Source organism: Trichomycterus rosablanca, chromosome 9 (genome assembly GCF_030014385.1).
Source record: "Trichomycterus rosablanca isolate fTriRos1 chromosome 9, fTriRos1.hap1, whole genome shotgun sequence".
Taxonomy (NCBI): Eukaryota; Metazoa; Chordata; class Actinopteri; order Siluriformes; family Trichomycteridae; genus Trichomycterus; species Trichomycterus rosablanca.
In genome coordinates this window covers 39,644,784-39,660,570 of record NC_085996.1, presented here as the reverse complement: position 1 = coordinate 39,660,570, position 15,787 = coordinate 39,644,784, and positions in this window count along the sequence as shown.

Below are 15,787 nucleotides of genomic sequence, written 5' to 3'. Positions count from 1 at the left end.
TAAGAATGATTCTGAGAAAGGTGAGGTCTTGTAGCCCATTCCAGCCTTGTGCAGGTCTACAATCTTGTCCCTGACGTCCTTTGATAGCTCTTTGGTCTTGCCCATGGTGGTCGAGAGATTTGAACGGAAGAAACTGATTCTGTGACAGGAGTCTTTTATACAGGGACAGGACTAATTTGTAGCCTCATGGGCACATAACCGGTCTGTGGGGGTCAGAATTCTTGCTGGTTGGTAGGGGATCAAATACTTATTTCCCTTAATTAAATACAAATTAATTTATAACTTTTATTTAATGTTTTTTTTCTGGATTTTTTGTTGATATTCTGTCTCTCTCTGTTAAAATAAACCTTCCATAAAAATTATAGACTGTTCAAGTCTTTGTAAGGGGGTAAACTTACAAAATCAGCAGGGGATCAAATACTTATTTCCCCCACTGTAAGTAACACTACATATGAATAACACTAAATAGAAAGTATAAATAATACTATATATAATAATAAATATAAAATATAAATAACATTATATATAAATAACACAAAATATAAATAACACTATAATATAAAAAACACTAAATATAAATAATACTAAATATAAAATATAAATAATACTATATATAAATAATACTAAATATAAAATATTAATAATACTATGTATAAATAACACTAAATATAAATAACACTATATACAAATAACACTTAATATAAAATATAAATAATACTATGTATAAATAACACTAAATATAAAATATAAATAACACTATATATAAATAATACTAAATATAAATAACACTATATAAATAATACTAAATATAAAATATAAATAACTATATATAAATAATACTAAATATAAAATATAAATAATACTATGTATAAATAACACAAAATATAAAATATAAATAACACAAAATATGAATAACACTAAATATAAAAAATGCTAAATATAAATAAAACTAAATATAAATAATATATATATAAATAACACTAAATATAAATAACACTAAATATAAATAACACTATATATAAATAACACTAAATATAGATAACACTATATATGCATAACACTGCATAAAATTGATGACGTGTAGATGTGTAGCGGTGCTAGCCGGGAGTAAATGGATCGTATAAATGGAAGTTCGGACAGTAAAGTCCGTTAACAGTTTCTGAGACGGCTTACGACCTTTTCCGGGGGGTTTTCTGCTTTTCTCCCAATGAATCAGACCCACTGTGACCCTGACCAGAATGAAGCGGTGGTAAAACAGACAGTAAATAACTAAAGATAACTCAGTTTATAGTCGTGTTAAGTGTAAAATGAAGAGACGATGGTAAGAACCCTGTGTGGTCTCTCGGTTTGCAGGGTTAAGTTCCCTGTTTAAATCCTGATGGTTTTTAGTGGTCAACTGAATAATGAATTTGAGGAATTTGCTCTTTAGCTTGTGGCTCCTGAGATCCTGAGCACCAGCAGTAATAGATTTGTTACGCTCTGAAACACGCCGTGTTAAACATCTACGCCCTGAGCGCTGTATAACACGCCGGATCAGATTATGTGTGGAAGGAATTCCTGATCGCGGTCGTGTCTCAATAAAACTGGACACTGCTGAAAAAAAAACAACATTATAGAACCGGATACAGAGCTACGCTAAGCTACGCTAACATTCACATCATTAAACTGCTCAGGGTTACATCTTAATTAACGACATACACTGATCAACCATAACATTAAAACCACCTCCTAGTTTCTACACTCACTGTCCATTTTATCAGCTCCACTTACCATATAGAAGCACTTTGTAGTTCTACAATTACTGACTGTAGTCCAACCGTTTCTCTGCATGCTTTGTTACCCCCTTTCACCCTGTTCTTTAATGGTCAGGACCCCCACAGAGCAGGTATTATTTAGGTGGTGGATGATTCTCAGCACTGCAGTGACACTGACATGGTGGTGGTGTGTTAGTGTGTGTTGTGCTGGTATGAGTGGCTCAGACACAGCAGCGCTGCTGGAGTTTTTAAACACCGTGTCCACTCACTGTCCACTCTATTAGACACTCCTACCTAGTCGGTCCACCTTGTAGATGTAAAGTCAGAGACGATCGCTCATCTATTGCTGCTGTTTGAGTCGGTCATCTTCTAGATCTTCATCAGTGGTCACAGGACGCTGCCCACGGGGCGCTGTTGGCAATATATTTTTGGTTGGTGGACGATTCGCATTCCAGCAGTGACAGTGAGGTGTTTAAAAACTCCAGCAGCGCTGCTGTGTCTGAGCCACTGTTGGGCCCTTGAGCAAGACCCTTAACCTTCTCTGCTCCAGAGGCACCGCTGACCCTGCACTCTGACCCCAGATTCCAAACAACATTTACATTTCAGCATTTAGCAGACGCTTTTTATCCAAAGCGACTTACAGTTGTGACAGTATCTAAGCAATTGAGGGTTAAGGGCCTTGCTCAAGGGCCCAACACTAGCAACCTGGCAGTCGTTGGGCTTGAACCGGCAACCTTCTGATTACTTGTCCAGTACCTTTACCACTAGGCTACAGCTGCGATATGCAAAGAAAGAATTTAGTGCAGTTGTAGCCTAGCGGTTAAGGTACTGGACTTGTAATCAAAAGGTCACTGGTTCAAGCCCCACCACTGCCAGGTTGCCACTGTTGGGCCCTTGAGCAAGGCCCTTAACCCTCAATTGCTTAGATACTGTCACAACTGTAAGTCGCCTTGACCTTCAGATGCTTAGACAGTATACTGTAAGTCGCTCTGGATAAAGGCTTAATAATAAAATAAGTATAAATATAATATAATAAATAAGTATAAACGTTTTAATCGCTTCAGATTTCCAGTCACAACATCCCTCATAAGACTTGAGCGTGACTCCGCCCGGACTCGCTCGCTCGGGTTTCATCTCCGTGACTAGAAATGGCCTCGGCGGTCGTTACCCCGGGTCGTGTGACCCGTGCTCCGTCGTCTCGCGGTATTTCGGGATGAGGTCAGAATCTTTTTCCTCGTCTGGGCGCCCGGCCAGTTCCTCCACACCTGCCCTAAAACTGACAGCTCTATGGGCGTCCCCATGAATCACCCACCGGTCATGTGGTCGGACCTCGGCGCTGCCGGACGGGCGTTAGTTAGAAACGGTCACTGTAATTCTAGAAGGACAAGAAGATGAAACGGCCTGAGAGGAACGAGAGCCAAAAAAACGGCGTGTGTGTTTCTGAAATAGACGCCGCGTGTGTTTGTTTCGGTTTACAAACAGGGTCGGACAGAGGATCTCGTGAGGGGCGATGATCTGTGATCTGTGTGTTGACCTTTTATTTAGAGGAAATAAAATATACATGTAATACTTCTGTTTCTTATAAGAATAATATATAACACTAATTAATGCTGTGGGTAATTAGGAGCGTCTGAAGATTTACTTACATAACACAGATCTAATTAGCACGGAATTCGTGTTAATTAGCGTATCCGCCTCGTTAAGACCTGAATCATTCATCTGTATTTTGATACGAAAGCCTAAATTCCATCCAGCCGGGTGTAGCGACCTGTGCTCGAACATATAATATATGGACAAAAGAATCGGGACGCTGAAATTCCACCCACTGTCCTGCACAGAGCCCTGACCTCCCCATTCAACAGCTCTGGGATGAACCGGAACATCGACCGATCAATCAGCGCCAAGCCATACAAATACAAACGCTCTTTTGTACTACTAAATGGGCACAAATTCTCACAGCGGCTGTTCTAGCTGAAGAGATCACATAGAGATCACTCTATTTTAATACCGTTGTTTTTAAAATGGAACGTCCGGTAAACTCATTCTCAGGTGTCCAAATACTTTTGAGCATATAGTGTATGTATAAATGTATGTATATGTGCTGGGTGTGTAATGTATGTACAGAATTTTACAGTATAACGCCTTGGAACTTCGTGGCCTCGTGGTTCCTTGTCGATCAAGATTAGATCAAGAGTCTAGCTGATGACTTCTCAAGGCCCATATAAATTGGGCTAGTTTGATTGCACCTATTACAAAGGACATGGAACAGCGGTCTCTTGCCGAGGTCAGAAAGAAAACCCAAACTGCCACCCTATGTTAAGAGCAAATGTTGTTCAGGTGATCAAAGAGAAGTCTGATATTAATTAGAACATAAAAATAATAAAACCTTGCCTTGACTTTTTATGTCTGTGTGATCAGCAACAAACTTCAGTCGATGTGTGAAGTGTAAGAGGTGAGGTGTTGGGTGTGAGGTGTAAGGGTTGCCTGACTGTAGACCCGGTGTCTTTCATGTTCCAGCAGCTTCTTATGTAATAAAGATCACATGATATAATTTGATGAAATCATTTGATAATATTATATTTTGGTGGTAATATAAGTTCGTGAAATAATTTGGTGTTGATCTAACTTAGTGTTGTTATAATTTGGTGATATAATTTAGTGATATAGTATTGGTGATATAATTTGGTGATATACTTTGATATAATTTAGTGTTGTTATAATTTAGTGATATAATTTGGTGATATAATCTAAGGATATAGTTTTGGTGATATTATTTGGTGATATACTTTGATGATATAATTTAGTGTTATTATAATTTGGTAATATAGTTTGATTAAATAATGGTGATAATATATTTTGTTATTTTATAATTTAGTGTTATTATAATTTGGTGAATAATTTGATGATATAATTTGGTGATATTATAATTTGATGAAATAATGGTGTTATATAATCTGGTGATATAATCTGGTTATATAATTTAGTGGTATAATTTTAGTGATATAATTTAGTGATATAATTTTAGTGATATAATTTTAGTGATATAACTTTAGTGATATAATTTGGTGATATAATTTGGTGATATTATAATTTAATTATATAATTTGGTGATATAATAATTTGACGATATCATTTAGTGATATAATTTGGTGAGATAAATGTATGATATTATAATTCGGTCATTACATTTTGTGATATTTTGTAATTTGATGATATAATTTGGTGGTGAAATAATTTAGTGTTATAATTTGGTGATATTATCTGGTGAAATAATTCGGAAATACAATTTTGGTGTTATTATAATTTGATAATACAGTATATTTGATGATATAATTTGGTGATATTTTAATTTCATGAAATGATGGTGATAATTTTGTGTTATTATAATTTGATTATATAATGTGGTCATGTTATAATTTAGTAAAATAATAGTGAGATAATTTAGTGAGAATTTGGTGGTATACTGTAGTTTGGTAAAATAATTTGAGGAAATATTTTGGTGATATTATTTGTGTTATTATAATTTGATGAGATAATCTGGTGAAATAATTTGGTGATAAAATGTGGTGATATTATAATTTGATGAAATAATAGTGATAATATAATTTGCTGATATAATTTAGTGATATTATAATTTGTTTATATTATAATTGAGTGATATTATTATAATTATTATATGATGATCATTATTTGATAATGTTAATAATCTTGAGCATTAGTCGTTGGAGCTCAGCCACTTGCTGCTGCCTGCAGATGAAGCGAGCGTGAGTGAACCAGCTTCACTACATGGCATCTTTCCCTTTATTTATTTGTTATGATCAGAGCCGTGATTAATGACATCCGTCTGCAGCTTCACTAACGATCTAATTATGAAGAAATTCATATTAATTAAACAATCTGCCTCATTACCACGCAGATCATTCAGGAGCACCTTGATAAGAAGAATAAATTCCATCCTGCCCGGGAGGACGGCTCATGCCACCCGGGTCATTCATTCCTCGCCCTATAAAAGCAGAATTATGCAGCTTTAAAGATGCCATTTCAATAAAAACATTTCTCACATGTTAGCTTTGCTTCTTTAGGGAGAAACACGAGTGTTTATCGAGCGACGCCCTAACGCTGTTATCCTGCCACGTCCTTCATTAAATCCAAACATCTCCTAATTAAGGATGATCTCCAGGCCTGGACAGGACAGGAATGGGCCCGGCGTCTTCTTTATTCTTTATTTCTTTTATTATTATTTTTTCTCTTGTTAGCTCTCCACCCTGCATTTCTTCCCGTCTCTGAAGACGTTAATTGAATGCCCACATGGTGCTTTGGGTGAGGCGGGCAGCACAAAAGGTAGGGCAGGCTCGGGGATGAAAAGGACGACACCAGCCAGAAAAGCCATTCAAGGATCGGCCTCATTATCCGGGGAGAGATCGCCGTCGTGAAGCGATGCTACAGGTGCAAATCAAAACACGATCGCTTATCGGTCGCGGTGGCGGCTCCACCTCCAGCGTGCCCACTTTAAACGATTTGAATGTAGCCCTTTTCTCTAACGTGGGTGGGTGATGGGTGGATTTGATGAGAGAGCGACTGAAATCATCAACCTTCCCTCCACCCTCCACCATCCACCACCGTGATTGTATTGACGCTATATAATATTTTCCTTTTATAATATAGAAAAAGGCGTGAAAGCAAAAAATAAATTAAAAGTCTGCTAAGTGAGGTGGTGACGCGCCGACCGGAGGAAACCGGCGGGATGGGCGACTCGGCACAATAAAGCCAGGCAGGATAGGGGCCGACGAAAAAACGGCATGAAAGAGGAAAAACACAAAAGCTGGGATGAAGCATCTCGATCTTTTCTCCCGGGTTTCTAAGCAACTTATAATAGAAGGTCAAGCTAGACAAGGTGGAGTAGTAAGTCAATACAGACGGTAAAACAAGAGCACCGAAAGCAAGTAGATGCACAAGAAAGGAAAAATGAAATGCCCCTGACATTGACAATCTGGGTATAATCGCTTTCTCATAACGTCATCGGCTTCAGACGGAGGATGACAGATAAAAAATAATACAAAATCATAAATAAAAAACGCTCAGACATTAAAGAAAATTCAATTCATGCCTGTAAAGTATTACCTTTATAAAATTAAACGCATTTCATTTCATCATTGCAGCTCGGGTTTATCCTTGGTCTTGTATTACTCAGAAAATTCTGTCAAATGTTATTATTCAGCGCAGAATAACGACTCCGAAAAACGGATCTGACAATGTTTAAACTTCGCACGGCTCAAATAAACAGAATGAATAAAACTTTTTCACCTTTTTAAATCATCTGGTTTGAATTTTCTCATCTCAAAGACTTAAAGGTAAAAACATACAAGGTTAGTACAGAAGTAGGTGGGGTGTTTAAACACAGACGGCCTGTTGGACCCTGGAGCAAAGCAGAGATGTTCCGTCATTTCTGTAACAAGAAGGTTCCAGTTAAAAGCTACAACTGATACGTTTTGTTTTCACTGCAAAACAAAAGCGCTTGATAAATCACGACACAGCGGCCAAAATCCCAAACACAGCAAAAACATCATAACCGCTGCTTACCTTAGCTTCTGTTCTTCCAGATGCTATTACATTTATAAGCGTGCGTCCCATTAGGAATAGAATCCGTTATTTTGTAAATGTGCTTATAATTAAAAACCTCCAAACTTTTCCCAGTTGTGAAGTAAAACAGGAACTCGTTAGAAAGCCGATCGAGCGTTTCATTACCATCTTATAGTATCTTATCTATCTTATTTATCTCATTTTATAGTATCTTATAGTATCTTATCTTATAGTATCTTATCTATCTTAACTTATAGTATATTATCTATCTTATTTCTCTCATCTTATAGTATCTTATTGATCTCATCTTATAGTATCTTATCTATCTCATTTATCTCATCTTATAGTATTTTATCTATCTTATCTTATAGTATCCTATCTCTTATTTATCTCATCCTATAGTATCTTCTTTATTTCATCTTATAGTATCTTATTTATCTTATTTATCTCATCTTATAGTATCTTATCTATCTCATCTTATAGTATCTTATCTGTCTTATAGTATCTTGTCTATCTAATCTTACAGTATCCTATCCAGCATAAAAAACATTAGAATGACTAAACAGCTGAATGAACAAATCTTTGATTTTTGATTGTAATTAAATCAGATGAAGCTAAAAGCTAATCAATTACAATAAAATCAAGTTTATTTACATTACATTTGTGAACCCTTTAAATTAAATATAATAATGCTTAGCGTTTAATCTTCAGTTAGCGTGTCCCATTTTTTATTGAAACCAACATAACAGGCAGGAAATCAGCCTCCCGATCCGAGATCCTTTCATTCGGAGCGCAGTTATCATTCTACTGCACCCACTTGTATTAGAATGAAGTGTGAAGGCGTCTTTTCACTTCTGGATGCTAATGGAATAAAAAAAGCATCATAGAGGGACAGAAAGTGAAGAAGGACCAGCTGGAGAATCAGAGACACAAACACGTGACCCAAAATTAATTAGGGTCCGTTTGTTTATGGCTATTTAGCGAACCTACACAAGGCCGGTGTGACTAACCTACATTATTAATAACACAAACAACAGCACTTACACTCGTGTTATATTAACAGGGTAAAAAATGACTGCAGCTCAGTTTTAATTGGTCGTAACAGTCATAATTATTTTATTTAATGATTAAAATAATACAATGACTTACAAAACGTCCCATCTTTTCTGGAAATGGGGTTAATACATGTTGTAAGATGATTCCTCAAGATTTTTTTAATAAACTCTCTTTGTAACTCTTTGGACTGTCTATTTTATCAGCTCCACTTACCATATAGAAGCACTTTGTAGTTCTACAATTACTGACTGTAGTCCATCTGTTTCTCTACATGCTTTGTTAGCTCCTTTCATGCTGTTCTTCAATGGTCAGGACCCCCACAGGACCCCCACAGAGCAGGTATTATTTAGGTGGTGGATGATTCTCAGCACTGCAGTGACACTGACATGGTGGTGGTGTGTTAGTGTGTGTTGTGCTGGTATGAGTGGATCAGACACAGCAGCGCTGCTGGAGTTTTTAAACACCGTGTCCACTCACTGTCCACTCTATTAGACACTCCTACCTAGTCGGTCCACCTTGTAGATATAAAGTCAGAGACGATTATTGCTGCTGTTTGAGTCGGTCATCTTCTAGACCTTCATCAGTGGTCACAGGACGCTGCCCACGGGGCGCTGTTGGCTGGATGTTTTCGGTTGGTGGACTATTTTCAGTCCAGCAGGGACAGTGTGGTGTTTAAAAACTCCAGCAGTGCTGCTGTGTCTGATCCACTCATACCAGCACAACACACACTAACACACCACCACCATGTCAGTGTCACTGCAGTGCTGAGAATCATCCACCACCTAAATGATACCTGCTCTGTGGGGGTCCTGTGGGGGTAACAAAGCATGCAGAGAAACTGATGGACTACAGTCAGTAATTGTAGAACTACAAAGTGCTTCTATATGGTAAGTGGAGCTGATAAAATGGACAGTGAGTGTAGAAACAGCGAGGTGGTTTTAATGTTTTAACCGATCAGTGTATTTCCATGTTTTGTCCCCTTCACTATAACTAACAGTCAGGTTGATTGAGCTCTATTCTTCTCTTCATATATTAGCAATAAAACAACAATATTAAATGTTACCAAATAATAATTCCTAAACACTGTGAGGCCTCCGCCCGGCCCGGGTGAAGTGCCCAGTCATCCAGGACGCGTCTGGCAGGCAACGCTGAGAGATTCCTGCAGATATTTACCACCGATGAGCGAAATGCTTACAATGTCTGCCGCCGCTCTTTAAATACGGTTACACCGGCGCGCTGCTCGCTTCGGGTTATCGCACACACACTTGTGGAATTCCTGAGCTTCATGTTAGTCAAAATGTAGAAACTGATGGACAACTCCTACACAGAGTAGAGAGGATTCTAATAAGACCTGGAGCTCATAAAGCAGATTATTTAGACGCTCTACTTACACAGAGATTGTTACTAATAAATAAATAATAAATAAACCACACTCGTATAATTACACCTTTATACAGATTAAACATCAATGAGAATTTATTTACATGTGAAAAGAACTCCGTTGGTTGCTCCACACTCAAATCCGTCCACCATGTTTGTAGTTTTTTGTGAGAAATGTTTTTGTGCCACACTGAATGCTGGGATTGATCTTCAGCGCTGAGGAGGCGTCGGACGCTCCCTCGTTATTCAGTCAGATCATCACTCAGAATTAAGAACCTCAGTAGGAGCATTTTAAGGGAGCTAAGGATTTAGACACGCCCTCTTCTCGGGAGTGTGGGATATATTTGCAACCTCTTTCTATTTATCTACAAACCCCAGTTCCAGAAAAGTTGGGACGTTTAGTAAACTGCAGTATATAGAAACAACTGTGATGTGTTTATTTAATTTCCAGTTTTCACCGATCCACGTCATCTTAGTTTGTAAATAGAAACACGTTTAGAATTTGATTCCTGCAAGACGGGGGCGTGTTTCCCCCCGTGTTTCATCAGCGTTCCTATTAATTAATAAGACCTTTGAATGTGTGGGGAACTGAGGACACTAATCGTTGCAGATTTGGAATATTAAAAGATCTCATGAAGCTTTGAAATTGTTGCTCAGTCCTGGTTTTGTTTGGTTAATCTGGGAAATGGAGCCGATTCAGGAGTCAAATCCAGGATTTAACCTCGTGTGACCCCGAATCTTAAGTGATTTTGAGCCTCCTCGCCTTTCATGTCGCTCTTTCATGTAAAGTCTTCTGTCTTTTTATACCTTTTTTCACCACTCTCCAAAACTTGTGAACTGATGAATCTTGTGTAAGCAGTAACTACCTGTCCTGTCATGAATGTGACCCAAGTGTGCAAAACATGACATTAAAATCCTAATAAATAAATAAATACATTTTTTCACCATTCATGGGACAATAATGAGCAAAACTCAGTTAACAAAAAAATTCAGGACAGTATGTTGAATCATAATATTTGTACATTATTTTTTTTCAAAGCATCAAACTGAAAACATGTTTTATATGCTTTTTTATTATTATTTACACGATTTAAAACTTTTTTATTTTATTTAGAAAAGTATTCAGACCCCTATGGCTCTCCAAATTGTGCTCAGATGCATCCTGGTTGCTGTAATCTATCAAATAATTTGAAACGGACCATCCAGACTGTTATTAGTGAAAGATGCAAAAGTCAACATTAATCGTTGTATGAGGGACATCAGTGCCCATGGCATGGGTGATTTACATATATGTGATGGTACAGTGTGCAGGGGCGTAACTACAGGGGGGGCAGGTGCACTGCGGCCATGGCTGAGGGGGGCCCTCCACGACATGAACTCAACCCCGAACTCAAAGTCGTTATAATTATATTACAATATTGTAGCGGCGATATGTGAGTGACATTCAGCTCAGCCAATCAGAATGCAGCACCTGGTTTATACATGTGTGTTCGGACGTTCTATTCTGCAGTTAGTTTGTTTTGTATATGAGTCTCGCCTTATGGTCCCAGAATTGAAGTTCGGGTTCTGGAGCTGGGCGGTGTAAAGTGCTGTAATGCTCATTGAAGTCCTGACTCAACAGTTAAAGTGACCTTGTGGTGTGCCTTTATTCCCACACCTCCACCACCGCATGCAGCAAATGACCCATAGCATCCCCGCCGGACGAGCAGCACTCACAGCGGCTAGGTGAGCCCACCCTCTACAGTAGCAAGTAAAAACATGACAATATTTTTGTTAAGTAAAATATTAAAACAACTAGAAGACAATAAAATATCAGAATACATGTATATGTATATTAGGGCTGTCAAACGATTAAAATTTTTAATCGCGATTAATCTCAGAATTTTACATAGTTAATCGCGATTAATCGCATTAAAAAAAAATCTGTGTAAATGTTATAGAAAACAAGGATTTTAAGTGAAATGTTACAATTAAAATGGTGAACATATTTTATGCTAAATGTACTTATGTTAAAAACTGCTGGGACAAGAGAAAACTGTAATGGAGTTTTATTCACTCACATATTAGGCAGTAATACTATCTAGCAGAGACCCTTGACTTCGTATAGATGTCAGATGCGCAGTTATTGTAACAGACTTTTCTGTGGTTGTATCGTGACGATGGTTTGATGGACGTTTCTACACGAAGTTTCCCAACCGAGTACGAGTACAAGTACATGTATTTTTGTACTCGCCGATACCTATTTAGAATGATGCAATCTGGAGCATTATGGGATAGTGTAGTTTTTAGTGTAAAATAGTGCAGTGGAACAGTTGCTTGCCATCACTAATTGTAAAAAAAAAAACACCGCACAGACGTTATTGAGAAAGCTTCTGACAAGCTAACGTAAACGTTCATTAATAAACGCACGTAATTAACGTTGTGCACATCATACATGCGATGCGATTCTGAAATATTTACTTTAAAAAGATAATACAGTCCGATCCCATCTGAGCCGATTCTATCAGCACGTTCGTGGTTCACCTCGGTAAATCGTAAACGACTCTGAGTCGACTCCCGCTCTGTGGTAATAACCAGTATAATTAAGCCTGAGCTTTATAAGGTAAGCGAGTCACACAAAATGTTCTGTAGTATTTGGTGTTTATTTACAACCGCATCGTTCATCATAACAGTAAACACGGAGAGATGACTGAGAAAAGAAATTTACGCTGCGCTTACAATGAATCGATTCCTGAATCACTTGTATCGACACTGTGAACAGAGAATTGAACACAAACAGCGGTCGCGGCTTTTGTAACCGGTTTATCTTCACTGTTAGCTCTATTTTTAAGGGGTTTTTTTGTCAAACGGAACTAAATAACATTAAACGTGCGTGTGAGCGTGGTCAGTGAGAATAATTCAATCTGTCTCCCGTGGGTGAAAAATGAATTGCTTTAGTTTTAGAAGTGAAAAAATCTCGTAATGTAATTAGTGCGTTAACGGCACTATTTTTTTTAATCTCGTTAAATTGAGATTGCGTTAATGCGTTATTATCGCGTTAACTTCGACAGCCCTAATATATATATATATATATATATATATTTATTTATTTTTTATTTTTTATTTTTTATTTTTGCACTGCACTGGGGCCCATGAGCTCCTAGTTACGCCACTGACAGTGTGTCAGCATGTGTCTTATGGGACAGAAGTGTGTAACAGTGTGCAAACCTCAATTATCAATAAATATTGGCAAAAAAAAAAATGTTTTAATCACAGGGCGCCTCACAGCAAGAAGGTCCTGGGTTCGATTCCCAGGTGGAGCGGTCCTGGTCCTTTGTGTGTGGAGTTTGCATGTTCAGTCCAAAGACATTCAGTCGGTTTAACTGGGGCTTCTAAAATTGCCTTTTGTGTGTGTGTGTGCGTGCGTGTGTGTGTCCAGGGTGTTACTGTGTGCCTTGCGCCCATTAAGGGCAGGGATAGGCTCTAACACCCCCCTCCCCCCGCGACCCTGATTAGGGTAAATGGCTTAGAAAGTGAGTGAGAATTTAGGAGAGGAGATGATGGGAAAGTTCTGGTTAGTTCTTGGCGTCACACTGCCCTCATGTGGACTAACAGAGTAGAGCTGAGGGTTCAGATCGTGATTTAAATAAAGTCAAGCTGAATAAAGTTGCTGGAACACAAAAATACTGTCAAGGGACTAAACTCAGCAGCTTTCAAAATGCGGACAATAAATCAATGTCCGTCAATGAGAAGGAGCTGGGTTTAATTAGCTGTATTTGGGGTTTACTTTACAGAAGCCGGGTTCATTTTGCAGTAGTTGGGGTTTATTTAGCTGTATTTGAAGTTTATTTTACAGGAGCTGGGTTTATTTTGCTCTAGTTGGGGTTTATTTTACATGAGCGGGGTTTAATTTGCTGTATTTGGGGTTTACTTTACAGGAGCCGGGTTTATATTGCAGTAGTTGGGGATTATTTTGCTGTAGTTGGGGTTTATTTTGCTGTAGTTGGGGTTTAATTTGCTGTATTTGGGATTTATTTTCAGGTTTATTAAATCTAAATAAATGACCAAAAGACTATAAATAGCTACAGGATTAATATGTACGAAGTTCCTCCTGCAGGCCGAAAGTCTGCACGATAGGAAGCGGTTAAACCCAGTACAGGCCGAGCAACTATAATATGAAGGATAAAATAAATAATTTCGAGGTTTTATTTGCTCAGAACTTTAATAGGAACTCGTACTGAGACTCTCGGTTATTAAACGTCGAGTTAATCAGCCATCAGGTGGGACGATGCTGATAACCGGCTCTGCACGAGCGCTTAAATGCTGCTGTTGCTACAGATTTCTTCTCGACGGTGTCATCTAAAGTGAACAGAAAACACGGCCGGTGTTAATGCACCGATCCACTTACTAACATTACAGTTTAGAATGTTATATGTGGGCTTATAATGTACACGCTTTTATTTTCTAGTACTCAGGGGTCAAGAGACCTGATAAAACAACATCTCGGTTACCACACAGATCAGCAACCAGAGCTGCTTTACTAAAGCCGTAGCTCATCGTGCAAATGAAGGTGTTAATCTCTCTCTCTCTTTCAAGACTTGATTTGAGTAATCCCAGTTTAGTCGTATCCAGTTCCTCTTCCTCTGCTGGAGACCCCGATGGCGTATTGAGGAGGGTATATTCTCCTGACACGACCTCCCTCAGACGCGTTGCAGCTCCACCGACCCCTTCGTATTCACTCGTACCTCGGTGGATCGGTCTTGAGCACGGAGAGTCACGCGCTGATCTACGCTTCTGTACAGGCGCCTCGAGCTACTAACCAGGGTCCTTACACACTTTTTAGTCCCGTCTTTTCCCACCCAGCAGACTAGTGGAGATTTTGTCTGCACTAGGGATGTAACATACACTCTACCCACGATGCGATGCGATCCACGATACTGGGTTCACGATACGATTTTTTCCCCATTTTTTTTTAAACAAAATGAAATCGAAGACAAATGATGACAAAGTTCCCTTTTCCCTTTTATTATTTCCCTTAAAAATAAATAAAAAAATAAAATCCTGTATTTGTGATTATCTTTTATTTATCTAAATAATGAATGTCCTTTTATTTCTGAGGTAGCTATAAACTATGCAAAACAATGCTGCACATTTCCCTTTCTGTGTAAAAAAAAAACTGAAAGGAAATAAATCCCACATTAAATAAATAAATAAATAAATAAATAATACAAATAAAGAAAGTAAAATTCAGAATCTGGCAACCCAGTCATGACGTCAACCAGGCGAGGTGAATAGGATCGAACCCAGGACCTTCTTGCTGTGAGTGCTACCCACCAAACCAGGGTGCCGCCCCGTCAGGTTTATTAGAGGTACAAAAATGTCCCTATAGTGTGTGTGTGTGCCCATGAATATACAGTGTGTGTGTGTGTGTGTGTGTGTGTGTGTGTGTGTGTGTGTGTGTGTGTGTGTGTGTGTGTGTGTTTGCCCTGTGATCCGTCCCACTGGCGATCCGTCCGGGGTGTTTTCCTCGTTTGACCCAGTGAATCAGACCCACTGTGACCCTGTCCAGGATAAAGCAGTGGTAAAACAATGAATGAATGAATGGATGGATGGATGGATGGATGGATGGATGATTATCAAACCGGTGTAATGAGATGCATGTTCTAGATGTTGTGGTTCTGCTGTGTTGATGTGTTTTTATGTTGATAAATATATTAATCTACTTTTAAACCATTTATATTTTATTGTGTATTATATTCAGAATTAAATATCATGCATGTTTTCAGCTGTAAGGGAAACACAGATCCAGCGTAATCACACCGGATCTGTTGATCTTTGGTCAGAATCTGGTACATATGGAGGCTCTGGCCTAATGCAAAGTTCTGGTTAAACATTCTCCCAAAGTTTGCGTTCCGCCTTCTGTTGTTTTTACGCCGCGGCTTGGCCGATTGTTGGGGGCGTTATTGACTTTGTAATTAAACTATTTTACCATCAGGATTTTGTAATCATTACGTTTCAGGCCATCTGTTCCCGGCTCG